Raw genomic sequence first — 21,293 nt, 5'->3', positions numbered from 1 at the left:
GGTCCTGCAACTTGGAAAATAGCGCTACCCAGGTGAAAGGACAAACCTGGAAGCGCACCCATGAGGAATTAATTGGGAAATGGCCTATCTTGGCATATAGCCAAGGCCATTTTGGAGAATTGTAAGGGGTATACAGTTGTAGCAGGCAAAGAACAGACAGATTAAGAGGGCTTATCAGTATTAGGAGGGTCTGAGGAATCGGTGAAGTTCCTCTACCTTACGGTATGGATTATTGCCTATGTGCATAAAGCACACTTATACCGAATTAAACCTGATGGTTAATTCATCGTTAACCTCAGTAACACATAACAATGACAGTAGAGATCAGCAGTAACAATCTGTAACATTTTGGCTATAAATCTCTGAGGAAGAGATAAGAAAGCTAGTATTTTGGGAATAGAGCTACTAAGGGACTAAGGAAACGATCACATCACTGAACAACATGACTGACACTGCATGGACCACTCAGAGCCGACCACTCTGATAAGAGACGAAAAATCAATGTAACTTCGCTGATAGCAGTTGACCTATCGACGATTTTGTAGGTGGGTAGCCCCCCTCGAAAAACTGCATCAATTGTTCTTGAAACCTCTTGTACTTTAAAGGTTCCACGATTGAACTTCCCCTTGCATTTGCTCGAAATAAAGCCGGTTCAACCGAAGGTTTCGTTTGTTTGATTCCCTGGTCGTTATACAGAGGGCGAGGTGTCGACTTCCTATACCAGGTAGTCCACCTCGAGGAAGAGAAGTCTTCCTTGTACCCCAAAAGAAAGGGCAGGTGTCGACTTCCTATATCAGGCAGTCCGCCTCGAGGGAGAGAAGTCTTCCTATTACCCCAACATAAGGGATGCAGATAGGTTCAGTGAGTGGGCAAAGGTTTGGCAGATGGACTATAATGTGGGAAATGTGAGGTTATCCACTTTGGTAGGAAAAATAAAAAAGCTAATTATTATTTTAATGCAGAGCGATTACAAAATGCTGTAATGCAAAGGGATCTGGAGGTTCTTATATATGAAACGTATAAAGCTAGCATGCAGGTACAGCAAGTAATTACGGAGGCACATGGAATGCTGGCCTTTCTTGCAAGGGGGTGGTGTATAAAAGCAGGGAAGTGCTGCTACAACTTGATAAGACCATACCTAGAATGCTGCATTATTTTGGTCTCCTTATTTAAGGAGACATTATACTTACATTGGAGGCAGTTCAGAGAAGATTCACAAGGTTGATTCCTGAGATGAAGTGGTTGACTTATGAAAAAAGGTTGAGCAGGTTGGGCCTATACTCATTGGAGTTTAGAAGAATGATGTGATCTTAATGAAACATATAAGATACGAAAGGGACTCGACAGGGTAAATGCAGAGATCTTTCCCCTCATCGTGGAATCTATTACAAGGTATATACTTTAAGAAAAAGAGGCCACCCATTTAGAACTGAGATGAGGAATTTCTTCTCTGAAGGTCGTAAATCTGTAGTAACCTCTGTCCCAGAGAGCTGTGGTGGTTGGCTCATTGAATATATTTAAGGTGGAGATCGAGAGATTGTTGAGCGATAAGAGAGTGAAGGGTTATGGGGAGCGGGCAGGGAAGTGGAGATGAGCCCAAGATTAGATCAGCCATAATCATATTAAATGGCGGAGAAGGCTCGACGGGTCAACTGGCCTAATCCTGCTATTTCTTATGTTCTTAGTAGATTCTAGCATTTTCTCTACTACTGATATCAGGCTAACTAGTTGGCAGGTCTCCATTTTCTCCCTCCTTCCTTAAATAGTGGGGATACTTTTGCTCCATTCTGATCTGCGGGAACCGTTCTAGAATGTATGGAATTTTGGAAGATGACAACCAATTCATCCACTACTTCTATAGCCACCCGATTCAAAACCTAGAATGTAGGCCTCAGGTACAGGGGATTTATCGGTTTTCAGTCCCATTTTTTTTTTACGAATACTAATTTCTTTCAGCCTTCATTCTCGTTACACCCTTGGTTCTCCTCTCTTTCTGCCAAGTTTTCTGCTTCATCCTCCGTGAAGACAGACAAAACGTATTTGTTAATTTTTCTGCCATTTCCTTATTCCCCATTATAATTTTTCCTGCCTCACCCTGTGAGGGATCCGCATTTAATTTCACTAATCGTTGCGTTTTTACATAGCTATAAAAGCTTTGATAGCCTGTTTTTATGTCTCTGGTTTATTCTCAATTTCTATTTTTCGATTCATGATCAATTTCTTGGTTCCCCTTTGCTGAATTCCAAAATCTTCCCAATTCTCAGGCTTAATACATTTTTGCCAACATTAAAGCCTCTTCCTTTGATCTAATACTATTTTTAAGTTTTCTTGTTAGCCACGGTTGGACTACCTTTCCTGTGGGGTTTTTGTGCCTAGAAGAATATAAATGTATTTTAAATCAAGTATGATTAGTTAAATGTTACCCATTGCTTCTTTTAATGTAGTTTCCCAATCCACCTTAGCCAACAACTCGCCTCTAAAACCACGTAGTTGCTTAAAGATATAAAACCCTAGTTTCGGATGTAAATAAATCACTTTCAAACTCGATATAAAATTCTAGCATATTATGGTTGCTCATCCCTAAAGGCTCCTTTACTACAAGCTTATTAATTGAGCTTTCTCATTGCACAATACTAGATCCAAAATAGCCTGTTCCTTGCTGAGCTAGAAAGCTGTATTTTATACATTCCATGAATACATCCTCTACAATCCTACTACAAATTTGGTTTGCCCAGTCTATATGTAGACAAAAGTCCCCCGTGATTACTATAATACCCTTGTTACGTGCATTTCTAATTTTCTGATTAATACTCTTCCCTACATTACAACTATTGTTTGGGGGCCTTTAAACAACTCCCACCAATTGCTTTTTCTTAGCTACATCCAAACTGATTCTACTTGATTTTCAGAGCTAAGATCCTTTGTGTTTACTGTCTTTATTCCATGCTTTCTTTTCAGGGCAAACCCTCCTCCTTTTCCATTTTGCCTATGTTTTCGAAAAGGTAAGTATCCTGGAATATTTTGTTCCCAACCTTGGTCATTTTTCAACCACGTCTCAGTAATGGCTATTAGATCTATCTGGTTATTAATTATGTTTTTGTGAATGCTTCGTACATTCAGAAAGTGCTTTTATTGCTTTGACTTATTTATATTCTTACCTAATGTCAGCTTAGTCACTGATGCCTTATCTTTGTTACGCTCTCTGTGCCTTACAGACCCACACTGCTCATGCACCATGAATTGGTTTAGTTCCCCGCACTGAAACTTGGGTATCCCCGAGATCACATGCTATCATCCTGTAACCTTTATGTACTTGCTAACTACAATCCCATTCATATCTTGACACCTGTAGCTCGGCTCATTCATATCGATGGATTTTGCTTCAAATCCATACCAGTGTTAACTGTTGCTTAGTGGTCGGGCAAAAACTTGTGAACCAGAGGCTTGTGTTGTAGGCCTGTCAGACGCTGGCAGTCATTGTCCAACAGATATATGTGAAGGGAACAGATTGACCTTTACCCTTTTCACCTTTCCTTCTCACAGAGGAACAGACTGTGTTTTAACATCCAGTCTATGTCCAGAAGCGAACAATGACTAATATTGTTCACTGAATTGTCTTATATCTCTCAATTCATACTGACTATTAGTTTATCTCACGGACCCTCAATTAGGATCCCCACAAGCTATTGCGTGAATGAATGAAATAAGTCAGACTATAAAACATCCACTCACAATGACTTATCGACTTCAAGAACATTGAGCATACCAATAATTAATAAAATAGTTATAGTCAGGGTTGCCCAGCTATTTTAATAGCAAAATTAATAGATATTTAACATGATGAATAAGAGAGGTTGGATAAGAAGATCTGTATATCACTTTAATTCACTTCAGAGGGCAGCTAACTTTAAGTTAACAACATTGGTGAGGGACGGAAGTGAAATATAGGCCAGACTAGGTAAGGGCGGCAGCTTGTCTCCCAAAAACCATTGGTGAACCCATTTTAAATGAATCTCATTTTATTAGTCACTGATACCAGGTGTTTTTAAATTCTAGTTTACTTAAAACAGAGTTTAAATTCCCAAATACGAACTGATGTTCTCTGGGTCATGTACACAACCTCTCGATTACCAGTACAGCAACACAACCACTACACTAATGGAAATCTACTCCATTAAATGGACATTCATCTGAGCGCAATTCGTCTGTTTGCCAGATTACAACAGTGACTTTACCTTCAAAGTATGTGAAAGGTGTAAAAAAATACAAGTTTGTTCCTTCCTCCAGTTGCCTATTTGGTCCACTATATATATATATTAGTTCTACATTACTGTATTCTGATTCATTTGGCTTTTCTTGCTTGTGATGTTTACATTAAAATACACCGTCTAGACCCTTGGGCCCTCGGTCTGTCAGTCTGTGACCCAGGTGATATCCAAACACGGGGTCATTATCCTTGTTTGCTTGTTGTTCCAATCTGGCCAGTGCCGATTACAATGTATTATTCGATGCTAGCCCTGGATTTTTGACGTCTGATGAATACAGTGAAATGTTACTATTTATTAGACCAGAGTGAGGAGGGAATGAAACAGACTGCACATGGTGGGGAATGCAAAATAAAGTAGAGAAGAATATAATGTATATCAGGTCAGTCAATATCTGGAAAATAGGTTCAGGTCAAAGAATTACATTACAAGCAAGATGATCCAAAACATCAACTTGTTTTCTTTCTGCACCACAGCCGCCAGCCTTGCTCTGTATTTACATCACTGTGTTTTTATGGAGAGTGATCCAGACTGCGCAGCCCGATATGGGGCCTGTCCATTTACTGCGTGTAGCTTTCACTGGCACACTGAACTTTCACAACTTGTTACTCTTCGAATGAGCGGGTGTATTTGCCATGTCAACTTCTTTATTTGAAACTCCGGTACCAGTGTGTAAATCCAGCTGTCCATAAATTCACCCATCAGTGTGATAATTACAGGAATAGCCATGCAACAGATTCTGCACTAAATACATTGTCTCAGCAATTGTTTCCTTATTGATGGAAGGCAGAAAAACATTTTAAATATAAGTGCGATTCCATGGGTGGAACATGCTCAGGAACCTCCCCCACAGGATACTCATCCTGGGTCACCCCAGACAGTGGGTATTGGTCCCTATCGGATAGTGATACACATCCCAGCTGAACAGACCCTCGTCCCCATCCTGAACCCACACAGGTTCACTTCCCAGCAGTATTACTGGGCACTGACACTGAGCAGGTTCTCTGGGTAAACATACCCCAAATCCAGGAACACTGAGTGTAATTGTCAGTGTCCCACCGCAGCCCAGACTAAGCCCCACCCTGGGCCCTTACTGTCTGTGCATTTCCCCAGTGCCTCATTGGGGAACATTCAGCCCCGGATATCCTGCAGAAGCAGTGTTGTGGGCGGGACGGCTGAGTCACGTGGCCCTGTGGCTGGGCCTCTGATGTCACAATTGTAGGTGACGATCGCTCAGCTCGACTGGGAAACCGATAAAGGGCCGCTAGGATTGAAACCTGGAGCGCAGCCGTTTAAAGGGGGAGAAAATCGGCCCAAAGGTGAGAGCAGTGATGGTCATCAATGGAAATGTTCACACTTCCACTATCAGTCTTCGTCTTGTACCCTGCAGCGACTTCAGCTGTTTCTCTCCGTTTGAACTGAACCGATTCTTCCACAGCCTGAAACAGATTAAATATTAAACATAAAATAAACAGATTGCACAACAGGCTGTCTGGGTAGCAGAATCTCGTTTATAGTTTGCTTATGACAATAAACTTGAACACAAACACTCACACGATCCGCTCCAGGCTTCTACAGTCCAGTACGATGCGGCGGAGAGTGGGGACAGATTGGTCTGTGAAGGAGTTTAACTCCAGATTCAGAACCTTCAGTGACCGGTTTGTACTGAGAGCGGAGGTGAGATCCTCGACACAAGAATCTGTGTGACGAGCATCATCCAACCTGGGGAACAGATACAGAGTTATAACCGGAATCAGTAAATCCCCCTTGTTTATTATTAACAGTGCTGCTGATTAATATCAACGTGCAACGTTTATTAATAACACTATTATGGAAAAAAGGACAGGAAAGGACAGGAAAGGACAGGAAAGGACAGGAAAGGACAGGAAAGGAAAGGAAAGGAAAGGAAAGGAAAGGAAAGGAAAGGAAAGGAAAGGACAGGAAAGGAAAGAAAAAGAAAGAAAAAGAAAGAAAAAAAAAAGAAAGAAAAAGAAAGAAAAAGAAAGAAAGAGAAAGAAAGAAAGAAAGAAAGAAAGAAAGAATAAATGAAAGAAAAAAAGGAAAAAGGAAAATGAAGGAATAAGGAAAAAAAGAAAATAAAGAAACAAAAGAAAAATAAAGACATTGAAAGCAAGAAAGAAAAAGTGAAGGAGCGAAGAAGTGAGGAGGGAAAGACCGAGGGGGGAAAAGTGAGAAGGAGCAAAAGAGCGAGAAGAAAGGATGAAGAGAAGGAAGGAAGCACAGATTTGCATTGATACAGCGCATTTCACGACCTCAGGACACCCTGAAGTGCTCGACAGCTAATGAAGTACTTCGGAAATGCATTCACTGTTGTAATATAGGAATCACGGCAGCCAAATAGTGAACAGCAAACTAATAATGACCAGATTACCTGTTTTAACTGATCCTGGTGCCAGCTTTCTTGGCTTGGCCTTCCATCTTCAAAGTATGTACACCCCCGTGTCTCTCTGTCCCTGTACTCCCTTTATCATTAAACCCATTTAATATCAGTGCAGCTGAAATGACTTTGGCCCCTATTTTAACTCGATTTTCTCTTGATTCCCCTTCTGGATACTGGTGTTGAGGCTAAAACAAGCCCCATGGAATTTATTGGATCACTGAACCGTTTCACCATGCTGCATCTGATGTTTTTAGTAATTTTGACTAAGGGATAAATATTGTTCAGGACAGCTGGGATAATCCGGCTGCTCTTCTAAGTAATATTGCCATCGGATCTTTTACATCCACCTGAGAGGGAAGATGGATCCTCGATTTGTCTCATTCCAAAGAGGGCAGCTGCGACAGTGCATCACTCCCTCAGTACTGTACTGGAGGCTCAGCGCAGATGTTTGAGTTAAAAGTCTCAGCAGACGGATTGAATAATAATTGTCAGTGTATATTAATAACCATATTACTGATCTTCACTATACTAGAAAAAGTTAGACATCCAATTATTATAAACACACTCTCTCACAGTCTATACATACTTCAGACTCTCTATTTTACATTTCTGGTCCTCCAGAGCCGCAGCCAACAGTTTTGCTCCTGAATCTCGCAGTTTATTGCAACCCAGGTCCAACTCCTTCAATGACCGGTTTGTACTGAGAGTGGAGGTGAGATCTTTAACACCAGAAGCTGAGAGACCTTTATCATACAGCCTGGGGATCAAAGAGAAATAAAGAGAGATAGATAGAGATATTATATCAATACTGTAGTGTTTATTAATACCTTAGATATACAATGTATATTTCATGATATTAAGTGTGTATTGATAAAAATACTGATGTTAATAAATACCTTACATTATTAATAGTTTCAGCAATAGTCTTAGAAATGCACGGTCAACGAGAGGAATAATGTGTAGTGTTTATCAATAACACTATTACTAATAATAATGTACAGTGTCAGACATCCAGTTTTTATAAACACTATCTCACACAGTCTGGTACTTACCGAAGACACTGTATTTTACAGTCCGGGTTCCTCAGAGCCGCAGAAAATATCTTCACTCCTGAATCTCCCAATTTGTTAGTACCGAGGTCCAGAACCGTCAGTGACCAGTTTTTACTGAGATTGGAGAAGAGATCCTTCGCACAAGAACCTGTGAGACCGACACCAGTCAGACTAGGGATCGGAAAATGAGAACGAGGGGAAAAATGAGGAAGGAGAGAGGAATCAGAGCAAACCGGCAATGTTTGTTAATAACATTTTCTGATTTTAATAATAATGTCCAGTCTCAGACCCGCAGTTATTATAAACACAATCTGGTACGTACCATAGTTTCTGTATTTTACAGTCCGGGTTTCTCAGAACTGCACACAATATTTTCACTCCTGAATCTCCCAGTTTATTATTACACAGGTTCAGCTCTGTCAGTGAACATGTTATACTAATAGCGGAGACAAGATTCTCAGCAAATGAATTTGTGAGATCGACATCACGGAGCCTGGAGATCAGGGACAGAGACACTATATGATTTAGGATAAATTCCAGTGTATCTTATTAACACTATTGTTCATAATAATAATTATATACAGTGTCAGACATCTACAATCACAGAGTCTGGTACTTACCGGAGTTTCCGTATTTTACAGTCCAGGTTTCTCAGAGGCGCACACAGTTGTTTCACTCCTGAATCTCCCAGTTTATTATTGTTCAGGTTCAGAACCGTCAGTGAGCGGTTTGGACTGAGAGCGGAGGCGAGACGCTCGGCACTAGATGCTGTGAGATCATTGTCATCCAGTCTGGAGAGGAGAGGTGTAGAGGAAAGGATAAATTGGGCGATCACAGGGAATTTAAACTAGTAAATGGGGAGGGTTCAAGTGGAAATTGTAGTACACATAATAGTTCAAAAACAATCAAAAGGGAATAGAGCAGAAAACAGTCAGAAATTGTGCTTTAGGTAAAGGAAACACTAAAATATATAAAACCATTAAACCTGGAGATAGAAATTAGAAACATGTGAGCAAATCATTCGAACTGAATGACAGGTTAGGGAGTGTGGTGCAAATAAGCATTCTTTATACAAACGCACAGTGTATAAGCAATTAATTGAATTAACTGCAGGTGAAAATTCAACTTGGAGGGTAGGACATGGCTGCGGGACGATCAGGGCTGAGAATTCAATATACCAGGTTCGAAAGTCTACGAGAACACGCGGAAAATGGTAAAGGCGGAGTAGGCTTTGTGATGAAGGGTGGTATCACATCAACGATAAGGTACAGCAGCTACCGGAGACTTTATGGGTTGAATTAAGAAAAAGAAAAGGATTTAAAACTGTAGTGGGAGTTGTGTATAGGCCTCCTGGTAGCAGCTGTGAGGTGTTCGATTGTATAAAGGCAGAGATAAGACAAGCGTGTAGCAAAGGCAAAGAGATTGTAATGGGGGATTTTAACTTTCGTATAGATTGGGATAAGCAGACCAGTACTTGGTTAGTGCATTTCTAGAGTGTGTCTGGGATTGTTTTTTTATGTTCCAGAACCTACAAGGGGACTGGCCATGTTAGCTATAGTAATGAGCAATGAGCCGGATTAGTTAACAGCCTAATGTTGCGTGATCATTTACCCAATTGCGATCATAAAATGATCGAGTTCAACGTTGTGTATAAAGGGAGAAACGCTACTAAAAGTCTAGGTTTAGGCAAGAACGGCTTCAGCGGGATGAGACAGACTGTCCACCATAAACTGGGAAAAACTGTTAATGGGTAAAATAATGTAATGTGAACCAGAGCAGTTTTTACTCCCAAGGGATAAAAGAGCTCTACTTCCAAACCACCCGCCATGGACGACTAAGGAGGTAAGAGCACTAAAAACTAAAAGAAACAAGATACACAATGGCAAAGCCCAACACAGGGCCTGGTGAATGGGAAAGGTACAGGGACCAGCACAGGGCTGGTGAATGGGAAAGGTACAGTGACCAGCACAGGGCTTGGTGAATGGGAAAGGTACAGAGACCAGCGCAGGGCCTGGTGAATGGGAAAGGTACAGAGACCAACATAGGGCCTGGTGAATGGGAAAGGTACAGAGAGCAGCACGGAGCCTGGTGAATGGGAAAGGTACAGAGACCAGCACAGGGCCTGGTGAATGGGAAAGGTACAGAGACCAGCACGGAGCCTGGTGAATGGGAAAGGTACAGGGACCAGCACGGGGCCTGGTGAATGGGAAAGGTACAGAGACCAGCACAGGGCCTGGTGAATGGGAAAGGTACAGAGACCAGCACAGGGCCTGGTGAATGGGAAAGGTACAGAGACCAGCACGGAGCCTGGTGAATGGGAAAGGTACAGGGACCAGCACAGGGTGACAAGACTGATAAGAGCTGTAGAAATGTATCCAATTGAAAACAAGGGCATAGAATGTGGCCAAAACTAACGGGAGGACAGAAGATTGGGAAGCTTTTAAAAGCCAAGAAAGGATGACTAAAAAAATGATTAAGAAAGGGAAGATAAGACTTTGAAAGTAACATTGCACGACAAATAAAAAAGAGATAGCATGAGTTTCTATCGGTATATAAAAAGGAAAAGTGTGGCTAAAGTAAATGTTGGTCCCCTAGAGGATGAGACCGGAAATTAGTAATGGGGAACATGGAGACGGCAGAAACTCTGAACAAATATTTTGTATCTGTCTTTACGGTAGAGGACACTAACAATATTCTGACAGTGGATAGTCAAGGGGCTATAGGTGGTGGGAGGAACTTAACACAATCACTAAAGAGGTGGTACTCAGTAAGATAATGGGACTAAAGGCAGATAAATCCCCTGGACCAGATGGCTTGCATTCTAGGGTCTTAAAAGAAGTAGTGGCAGGGATCATGGATGCATTGATTGTAATTTACCAAAATTCCCTGGATTCTGGGAGGTCCCAGCCGATTGGAAAACTGCAATTGGAACGTCCCTATTTCAAAAAGGAGGCAGACAAAAAGCCGGAAACTATAGACCAGTTAGCCTAACATCTGTGGTTGGGAAAATATTGGGAGTCCATTATTAAAGAAACAGTAGCAGGACATTTGGAAAAGCAAAATTCGTTCAGGCCGAGTCAGCATGGATTTATGAAGGGGAAGTCACATTTGACAAATTTGCTGGAATACTTTGAGGATGTAACAAACACGGTGGATAAAGGGAAACCAGTGGATGTGGTGTATTTGGACTTCCAGAAGACATTTAACAAGATGTCACATAAAAGCTTACTGCACAAGATAAAAGTTCACGGGGTTGGGTGTGATGTATTAGCATGTATAGTGGATTGGCTAACGAACAGAAAACAGAGTCGCGATAAATGGTTCATTCTTGGGGTTGGCAATCAATAACTAGTGGGGTGCCGCAGGGATCAGTGCTGGGACCCGAACTATATACAATCTATATCAACAACTTGAAAGAAGGGACTGAGTGTACCATAGCCAAGTTTGCTAACGATAAAAAGATGGGAGGAAAAGCAACTTGTGAGGAGGAAACAAAAAATTTGCAAAAGGACATCGTCATCCTAGGCAGTCCCTTGGAATCGAAGAAGACTTGCTTCCACTCTTAGAATGCGTCCTTAGGTGGCTGAACAGACCAATACGAGAGCCACAAGTGGGGCATACAGTTGTTGGGGGTAAGGGAGGGTGGGACAGGTTTTACGCACGTTCTTTCCACTGCCTGCGTTTGTTTTCTGCATGCGCTCGGTGATGAGACTGGAGGCGTTCAGCGTCCTCCCGAATGCACTTCCTCCACTTAGGGCGGTCTTTGGCCAGGGACTCCCAGGTGTCGGTGGGAATGTTGCACTTTATCAGGGAGGACCTAAACAGGCTAAGTGAGTGGGCAAAAATTTGGCAGATGGAGTATAATGTTGGAAAGTGTGAGGTCATGCACTTTGGCAGGAAAAAAAAAATCAACGAGCACGTTATTATTTAAATGGAAAAAGATTGCAAAGTGCTGCAGTACAGCTTGGGGGTACTTGTGCATGAAATACAAAAGGATATAATGCAGGTGCAGAAAGTGATCAGAAAGGCCAATGCAATCTGGTATTTACTGCAAAGGGGGATGGAGTATAAAAGAAGGGAAGTCTTGCTACAGTTATGCAGGGTATTGGTGAGGCCAAAATTGCGTGCAGTTTTTGTTTCCATATTTACGAAAGGATATACTTGCTTTGGAGGCAGTTCAGAGAAGGTTCACTCGGTTGATTCCGGAGATGAGGGGGCTGACTTATGAGGAAAGGTTCGGCCTCTACTGATTGGAATTCAGAAGAATGAAAGGTGATCTTATGAGGGGGCTTGACAAGGTTGATGCAGAGACGTTTCCACTGATAGGGGAACCAGAACTAGAGGGCATAATCTTAGAATAAGGGATCGCCCATGTAAAACCGATGAGGAGAAATTTCTTCTCTGAGGGCTGTAAATCTATGGTATTCGCTCCCTCACAGAGCTGTGGAAGCTGGGACATTGAATAAATTTAAGACAGAAACAGACAGTTTATTAAATGATAAGGGAATAAAGGGTTATGGGGAGCGGGCAGGGAAGTGGACCCGAGTCCATGATCGGATCAGACATGATCATATTAAATGGTGGAACATGCTCGGGGGGCTGTATGGCCTACTCCTGCTCCTATTTCTTATATTCTTATTCTCGAAGGGAGTATGAAAACTTGCAAGGGACATCAAAATCAAAACAAATAACTTCTACAATTATATAAGGAAAGAGATGTTGGTCAGGAGCAATGATGGCCCCTTGAAAACTGATATCAGCATTTATTGTCAATGATAATATGGAAATTGCGGACATGTTGAATAATTATTTTGCGTCAGTATTTGCACTAGAGTAGGAGGATAGCATGCCGGAAATCTCACAGAAACAAATATTGAATCAGGGACAATGACTCAATAAGATTAGCATAAGCAAAATAGCTGTAATGAAGAAAATAATGGCACTAAAGAATGAAAAATCCCCAGGTCCAGATGCTCTCCACCGCAGGGTTTTAAAGGAAGCAGGTAAGCACATTGCAGATGCCCTAACTATAATCTTCCAAGGTTCTCTCGATTCAGGAACCGTCCTTTAGATTGGAAAATTGTGCCAGTCACTCCGCTATTTAAGAATGATGAGAGGGAATCCAGAGAATTATAGAATTAGTCTAACATTTGTCAGGATATCATTTGAGGTAAAATACATCAAATGGAATGACTGAACATCGCGAAAATTTTCAGCTGATCAGGGCGAGCGAGCATGGATTTGTGAAAGGTCATGGGCAGTCCATGGAAATAAGGACGATTTGCTTCCACGCCGAAAAGTGATGAGTTCACAGGTGTTTCAATGAAGGACCTAATATTCTGGATCTCGACCTCTATCTTGAAGGATGGAAGATGCCTGTGCTTGGAATTTTTAACGTGTGGTGACCATTGCACACCAGCCACCACACCGGCTTGACAGAGCTGGGTCTTGGTCCAGTGGCAAGGATTAACCAGAACGACTGGAGACCTGCTCTGCTGCACAGACCGAGTGCACACACATATCCCAGTGTGGGCTGGCCCGTGCTGCCCCGAGGCCCCGAACTCACGCCTCTCCTGGGCCCTGATCACATCCCTCTACGAACTATTGCAGCTCCTTCGCCCCGACCTCGCCATCATACCTGACAAACTCGACTGAATTTTTTGAAGAGGTGACGAAAGTAGTGGACAGGGGAATGTCTATGGATGTTATTTACATGGACGTCCAGAAGGCATTCGATAAAGTCTCTCATAAGAGACTGTTAACGAAGGTTGAAGCCCCGTGGAATTGAAGGTAAATTATTGACTTGGTTGAGAAATCGGCTGAGCGGCAGGAGACAGAGTAAGGATAATGGGGAGTTACTCAAATTGACAGGATGCCACTTGTGGTGTCCCGCAGGGATATGTTTTGGGGCCTCAACTATTCACAGTATTTATTAACGACTTAGATGATGGCATAGAAAGCAATATATCCAAATTTGCTGATGACACAAAGACAGACGCAAAGGGATAGTGATAGATTAAATGAATGGGAAAAACTATGGAAAATGGATTTCAATGTTGGCAAACATAGGTCATCCACTTTGGACCTAAAAATGATAGATTCTAAATGGTGAAAAGCTAAAAACAGTGAAGGTCCAAAGAGACAGGTTCCAGATACATAGATCATTAATGTGTCATGAACAGGTACAGAAAATAATCAAAAGGCTCATGGATTGCCAGCCTTTATATCTGGAGGACTAGAGTACAAGGAGGTAGAAGTTATTCTGCAGCTATACAAAGCCCTGGTTGTACCACAGCTGGAGCACCCTGAGCAGTTCTGGGCACCACTCCTTGGGAAGGATTTATTGGCCTTGGAGGAATGCAGCATAGGTTTACAAGAATGATACCCAGACACCAAGGTTCAATTTACGAGGAGAGATTATACAAGTTAGGGTTGTCTGCCCTAGAATTTAGAATATTAAGGAGTGATCTGATTGAAGTTTTCAAGATATCTTCAAGATACAAAGATATCAAGTGGGTTAGATGTAGAGAAATGATTTCCATTGGGTGGGGATCAAGGACGAAGGGGCATATTGTCAAAAATACAACCAGACATTTCACGATCAAATTAGGAAACGCTTCTAAAAAAAAAAGGTAGCAGAAGTTTGGAACTCTTACACAAATGGCAATTGTTAATTTTAAATCTGAGATTGATAGCTTTTTGTCAACCAAGTTATTAAGGGATATTGGCTGAAGGTGTTTGTATTCATTTAGGTTGCAGATCAGCCATTATCGCATTGATTGGTGGAACAGGCTCGAGGGGCTCAATGGCCTACTCCTGTTCCTTTGTCACGAGAGAGAGGGAGGTTTTGGTGCCTGGGACAGAAAAAGAATCATCAAACAAGGTAATTATCCAATCATTATTAACACTATTGCTTATACTACTACTACTCTTACTGATACTAAAAATAATTTCTCGTGTTTATTAATAAAACTGTCAGTGCTAATAATAAGGTGCAGTGTTAGACTCAAGAAACACAATCTCACACAGACTGATACTTACCCCAGTTTCTGTATTTTACAGTCTGAGTTCCTCAGAGCCGCAGACAATAGTTTCACTCCTGTTTCTCCCAGTTTATTGCTCCCCAGTCTAAAAACAAACAGACACAAAGCGAGAAACAAAATGAATTAAAATCTGCATAAAAATGCGCTTTCTCGCATATTACCAAACATATTAAATAAACTTCAAGAAATTAATGAACAGATTTTCCTATCACTGGCAATGAATCTCCCTCTGCCCAAATTCCCATGTATTCAGGGACAGTCAGTGAATGTAGTTATTAAATAAACTCTAGTCTGTGTGAAGCCTTTAAATGTCCCTGAGTCTAGTCTCATTCCTTGATGATCAGAATTACCCTCATAGAGCTCAGTGACCGGACCCATCATGTTTGGGGAAAATGGGCTAATTTCTGCTGCTCCTCAAATCCAGGATTTTATAGGAATGGGGTGATTTTTCAAGAATTAAATGATAAAGTGGTGATTTCTGTATAATACCTTGCAGTGAGTTATATTGTGAAACAGCACTAACAAGGAGAGTGTATTCAGTCATGTCACAAGTTTTAAATGTCCCAGTACTTCTAGTTTATATAGGAGGGGAGTCTTTCTTTTTATCCCAATTAATCTGGCTCTACATTTATTTCAGGTGTAACTGTCCCGACAGCTTTGGGGGAATTTTCGGACGTTCTCGTGATCATAATTCAATAAGATTTAGGATAGTTATGGAAAAGAACAAAGATGGACAAGGAGAAAAAGGTTCAATTGATGTAAAGCTAATTTTGCTGAGCTGAGATGTGACCTGGCCAAAGTGGACTAGAAACAGCTACTTGATGGTAAATCAGTGTCAGAGCTGTGAGAGGCATTCAAGGTGGAGAACCTGAGTGCACAGAGCAAGTATGTACCTTTAAAGAAAGAGGGTGGGGCTAACAAATCTAGAGCCCTGGATGTCAAGGGACATGCAGGGTAAAGAAAAAAGGGGAGCTTCTGACAGATAACGAGAAATCAATACCGCAGAAAATCTACAGGAGTACAAAAAGTGCAGGGGTGCAATTAAAAACGCTATCAGGAAGAGAGCATGAGGGAATGTTGGCAAGTAACATTAAGGAAAGCCTAAATATGTTTTATAAACATATTAAGAGCAAAAAGATAACTAGAGAAAGAATGAGGCCTATTAGTAACCAGAGAGGAAATCTGTGTGTGGAGGCAGAAGATGTGGGTATGATTCTTAATGAACACTTTACATTTGTTTTCACAAGAGAGGTGATGCAGACTTTGCAGTGAGGGAGGAGGATTGTGAATAATTAGACGAGATAAACAGAGTGAGAGAGTGGTATTAAGGGGTTTAGCAGCTTTGAAAGTGGATAAAACCCCAGATCCTGATGAAATGTATCCCAGGCTGTTAAGAGAAGCAAAAGAGAAGATATCAAAAGCTCCATCCATCAGTTTCCAGTCTTCTCTGGCCACAGGTGCGGTGACAGAGGACTGTTAATATTGTACATTTGTTTAAAAAGGGAGAAAGGAATAGATCGAGTAATCACAGGCAGTCAGCCCAATCTCGGTGGTGGAAAATTATTGGAAAAGATCCTGAGGGACAGGATAAATCTTCATTTAGAAAGACACGGAAAAATCAGGGACAGTCAGCATGGATTTGTTCAGGGAAGGGAAAGTCTGACTAACTTGATTACATTTGAAGAGGAGGTAACCAGGAGGGTCAATGAGGGCAGTGCGCATGATATAGTGTACATGGGTTTTAGCAAAGCTTATGATAAGGTCCCAACGTGGCAGATTGGTCACAAAAGTAAAAGCCCATGGGATCCAGGGCTAAGTGGCAAGTATGTCCCAAAACTGGCTCAAAATCAGGAAGCAGAGAATAATCAAGCAGAGTCAGCATGGTTTTATAAAAGGGAAATCATGTTTGACAAATTTGCTGCAGTTCTTTGAGGATGTAACGAGCAGGATGGATAAGGGGGAAGCAGTGGATGTGGTGTATTTGGAATTACAGAAGGCATTCGATAATGTGCCACATAACAGGTTACTGCACAAGGTAAAAGTTCACGGGGCTGGTGATAATATATTAGCATGGACAGATGATTGGCTAACTAACAGAAAACACAGTCAGAATAAATGGGTCATTTTCCAGTTGACAAACAGTAACTAGTTGGGTGCCAAAGGGATCGGTGCAGGGACTTCAACTATTTACAATCTATATTAATGATTTGGATGAAGGGACCGAGAGTAATTTACCAAATTTGCTGATGATACAAAAATGGATGGGGAAGCAAATTGTGAGGACACAAAAATTCTGCAAAGGGATATAGACAGGCTAAGTGAGTAGGCAAACCTTTAGTAGAGAGAGTAAATGGAGCAAAATTGCAAAGAGCTGCAGTACAGCAGGACCTGGGGGTCCTCATGCATGAAACACAAAAATTATGCATGCAGATACAGCAAGGTGACCAGAACCAATGTCCTTGGGGGCGTGTTTGCCAGTGCTGTTGGGAAGGGGTTAAACTAATATGGCAGGGTGATAGGAACCTATGCAGGGAGACAGAGGGAAGTGGAATGGGGGCAGAAACAAAAGATAGAAAGAAGAAAAGTAAAAGTGGAGGGCAGAGAAACCCAAGGCAAAAATCAAAAAGGACCACATTGCAGCAAAATTCTAAAAGGGCAAAGGTGTGTTAAAAAGATAAGCCTGAAGGCTCTGTCCCTCAATGAGAGGAGTATTCGTAATAAGGTGGATGAATTAACTGCACAGGCAGCAATTCATGAATATGATATAATTGGCATCACGGAAACATGGCTCCAGGTTTACCAAGGCTGGGAACTCAACATCCAGGCATATTCAACATTCCGGAAGGATAGACAAAAAGGAAAAGGAGGTGGGGTAGCGTTGCTGGTTCAAGAGGAAATTAACGCAATAGTAAGAAAGGACATTAGCTTGGATGATGTGGAATCTGTATGGGTGGAGCTACCAAAGGGCAGAAAACGCTAGTGGGAGTTGTGTACAGACCACCAAACAGTAGTTGTGAGGTTGGGGACAGCATCAAACAAGAAATTAGGGATGCATGCAATAAAGTTACAACAATCATCATGGGCGACTTTAATCTACATATAGATTGGACTAACCAAACAGGTAGCAATACGTAGGTGGATGATTTCCTGGAGTGTATTAAGGATGGTTTTCTAGACCAATATGTCGAGGAACCAACTAGAGGGCTGGCCATCCGAGACTGGGTAATATGTAATGAGAAAGGATTAATTGGCAATCTTGTTGTGCGAGGCCCCCCTGGGGAAGAGTGATCATAATATGGTAGAATTATTTATTAAGATGGAGAGTGATACAGTTAATTCAGAGACTCGGGTCCTGAACTTAAGGAAAGGTAACTTCGATGGTATGGTACGTGAATTGGCTAGAATAGATTGGCAAATGATACTTAAAGGGTTGACGGTGGATAGGGCAAGGGCAAACATTTAAGGATCACATGGATGAACTTCAACAATTGTACATCCCTGTCTGGAGTAAAAATAAAACGGGGAAGGTGGCTCAACCGTGGTTAACAAGGGAAATTAAAGATAGTGTTAAATCGAAGGAAGAGGCATATAAATTGGCCAGAAAAAGCAGCAAACCTGAGGACTGGGAGAATTTTAGAATTCAGCAGAGGAGGACAAAGGACGGGGAAAATAGAGTATGAGAGGAAGCTTGCCAGGAACATAAAAACTGACTGCAAAAGCTTCTATAAATATGTGAAGAGTAAAAGATTAGTGAAGACAAACTTAGGTCCCTTGCATCAGATTCAGGTGAATTTATAATAGGGAACAAAGAAATGGCAGACCAGTTGAACAAATACTTTGGTTCTGTCTTCACGAAGGAAGACACAAATAACCTTCCGGAAGTACGAGGGGACCGAGAGTCTAGTGAGAAGAAGGAACTGAAGGATATCCTTATTAGGCGGGAAATTGTGTTAGGGAAATTGTTGGGATTGAATGCCGATAAATCCCCGGGGCCTGATTGTCTGCATCCGAGAGTACTTAAGGAAGTGGCCCTAGAAAAGTGGATGCATTGGTGATCATTTTCCAACAGTCTATCGACTCTGGATTAGTTCCTATGGACTGGAGGGTAGCTAATGTAACACCACTTTTTAAAAAAGGAGGGAAGAGAGAAAACAGGTAATGAAAGACCGGTTAGCCTGACATCAGTAGTGGGGAAAATGTTGGAATCAATTATTAAAGATGAAAAAACAGCGCATTTGGAAAGCAGTGACAGGATTGGTCCAAGTCAACGTGGATTTATGAAAGGGAAATCAAGCTTGACTAATCTTCTGGAATTTTTTGAGGATGTAACAAGTAGAGTGGATAAGGGAGAACTGGTGGATGTGGTGTATTTGGACATTCAAAATGCTTTTGACAAGGTCCCACACAAGAGATTGGTGTGCAAAATTAGAGCACATGGTATTGGGGGTAATGTACTGACATGGATAGAGAACTGGTTGGCAGACAGCAAGCAAAGAGTCAGGAAAAACGTGTCCTTTTCAGAATGGCAGGCAGTGACTAGTGGATTGCCGCAGGGCTCAGTGCTGGGACATCAACTATTTATAATATACATTAATGATTTGGATGAAAGAATGAGTGTAATATCTCCAAGTTTGCAGATGACACTAAAATCGGTGGCAGTGTGAGCTGTGAGGAGGAAGCTAAGAGGCTGCAGGGTGACTTGGACAGGTTAGGTGAGTGGGAAAATGCATGGCAGATACAGTACAATGTGGATAAATGTGAGGTTATCCACTTTGGGGGCAAAAACACGAAGGCAGATTATCTGAATGGGGGCAGATTAGGAAAAGGGGAGGTGCAGAGAGACCTGGGTGTCATGGTACATCAATCCTTGAAAGTTGGCATACAGGTACAGCAGGCGGTGAAGAAGGCAAATGGTATGTTGGCCTTCATAGCTAGGGGATTTGAGTATAGGAGCAGGGAGGTCTTACTGCAGTTGTACAGGGACTTGGTGAGGCCTCGCCTGGAATATTGTGTTCAGTTTTGGTCTCCTAATCTGAGGAAGGACGTTCTTGCTATTGAGGGAGTGCAGCGAAGGTTCACCAAACTGATTCCCGGGATGGCTGGACTGACATGAGACTGGATCGATTGGGCCTTTATTCACTGGAGTTTAGAAGGATGAGAGGAGATCTCATCGAAACATATAAAATTCTGACTGGACTGGACAGGTTAGATACAGGAAGAATGTTCCCGATGTTGGGAAAGTCCAGAACCAGGGGACACAGTGTAAGGATAAGGGGTAAGCCATTTAGGACTGAGATGAGGAAAAACTTCTTCACTCAGAGTTGTAAACCTCTGGAGTTCCCTACCGCAGAGTGTTGTTGATGCCAGTTCATTGTATATATTCAAGAGGGAGTTAGATATGGCCCTTACGGCTAAACGGATGAAGGAATATGGAGAGAAAGCAGGAAAGGTGGACTGATGTGAATGATCAGCCATGATCTTATTGAATGATGGTGCAGGCTCGAAGGGCCGAATGGTCTACTCCTGCACATATTTTCTATGTTTCTATGTGATCAGGAAGGCAAATGGAATGCTGGCCTTTATTGCAAGGGGGATAGAGTATAAAAACAGATAAGTCCTGCTGCAACTGTACAGGGTATTGGTGAGGCCACATCGAGAGTACTTCGTACAGTTTTGGTCTCTACATTTAAGAAAGAATATACTTATATTAGAGGCTGTTCAGAGAAGGTTCACTAGGTTGTTTCCGGAGTGGAGGGGATTGGTAGATCGAGTAGGTTGGGCCTATACTCATTGGAGTTCAGAAGAATGAGAGGTGATCTTATCGATACATGTAAGATAATGAGGCGACTCAACAAGGCAGATTCAGAGGATATTTCCACATTGGGAAAACTAAAACAAGGGGACATCGTCTCAGAATAAGAGGCTGCCCATTTAGAACTGAGATGAGGAGGAATTTCTTCTCTGAGGGTTGTAAATCTGTGGAATTCTCTGCCCCAGAGAGCTGTGGAGGTTGGGTCATTGAATATATTTAAAAGCAGAGATAGATTTTTAGCAATAAGGGAATAAAGAGTTATGGGGAGTGGGCAGGGAAGTGGAGCTGAGTCCATGATCAGATCAGCCATGATCTTATGAAATGGTGGAGCAGGCTCTTGAAGCCAGGTGGCCTACTGCTGCTCCTATTTCCTATGTTCTTATAGTTGATTGGTGTTTTTGACTGGAAGACTTATATTAAAAAAATGACTTGAATGTTAGGGGTATGATTAAGAAGTATGCAGATGACACTAAAATAGGCTGTGTGGTTAATAATGAAGAAGAAAACTGCGGACTGCAGGAAGATCTCAATATACTGGTCTGGTGGGCAGAACAGTGGGAATTGGAATTTAATCCGGATAAGTGAGATAATGCATTTGGGGAGGTCGAACAAGGCAAGGGAATTCACATTAAATGGTTCGACACTGAAAAGTGTCGATGAACAAAGCGACCTTGGAGTGCGGGTCCATAGATCTCTGAAGGAAGCAGGCCAGGTAGATCA

At 41.9% G+C, this 21,293-nt stretch overlaps 1 pseudogene; it reads right to left on the bottom strand.

Moving 5' to 3' along the window:
- Positions 1-4,097: 4,097 nt before the first annotated feature.
- LOC139273349 (NACHT, LRR and PYD domains-containing protein 3-like) overlaps positions 4,098-21,293 on the bottom strand; it is a 59,916-nt pseudogene continuing 42,720 nt past the window's right edge.

This window comes from Pristiophorus japonicus, chromosome 9 (assembly GCF_044704955.1).
Source record: "Pristiophorus japonicus isolate sPriJap1 chromosome 9, sPriJap1.hap1, whole genome shotgun sequence".
NCBI classification, from domain to species: Eukaryota; Metazoa; Chordata; class Chondrichthyes; family Pristiophoridae; genus Pristiophorus; species Pristiophorus japonicus.
This window is presented reverse-complemented; position numbering and strand designations above follow the sequence as displayed.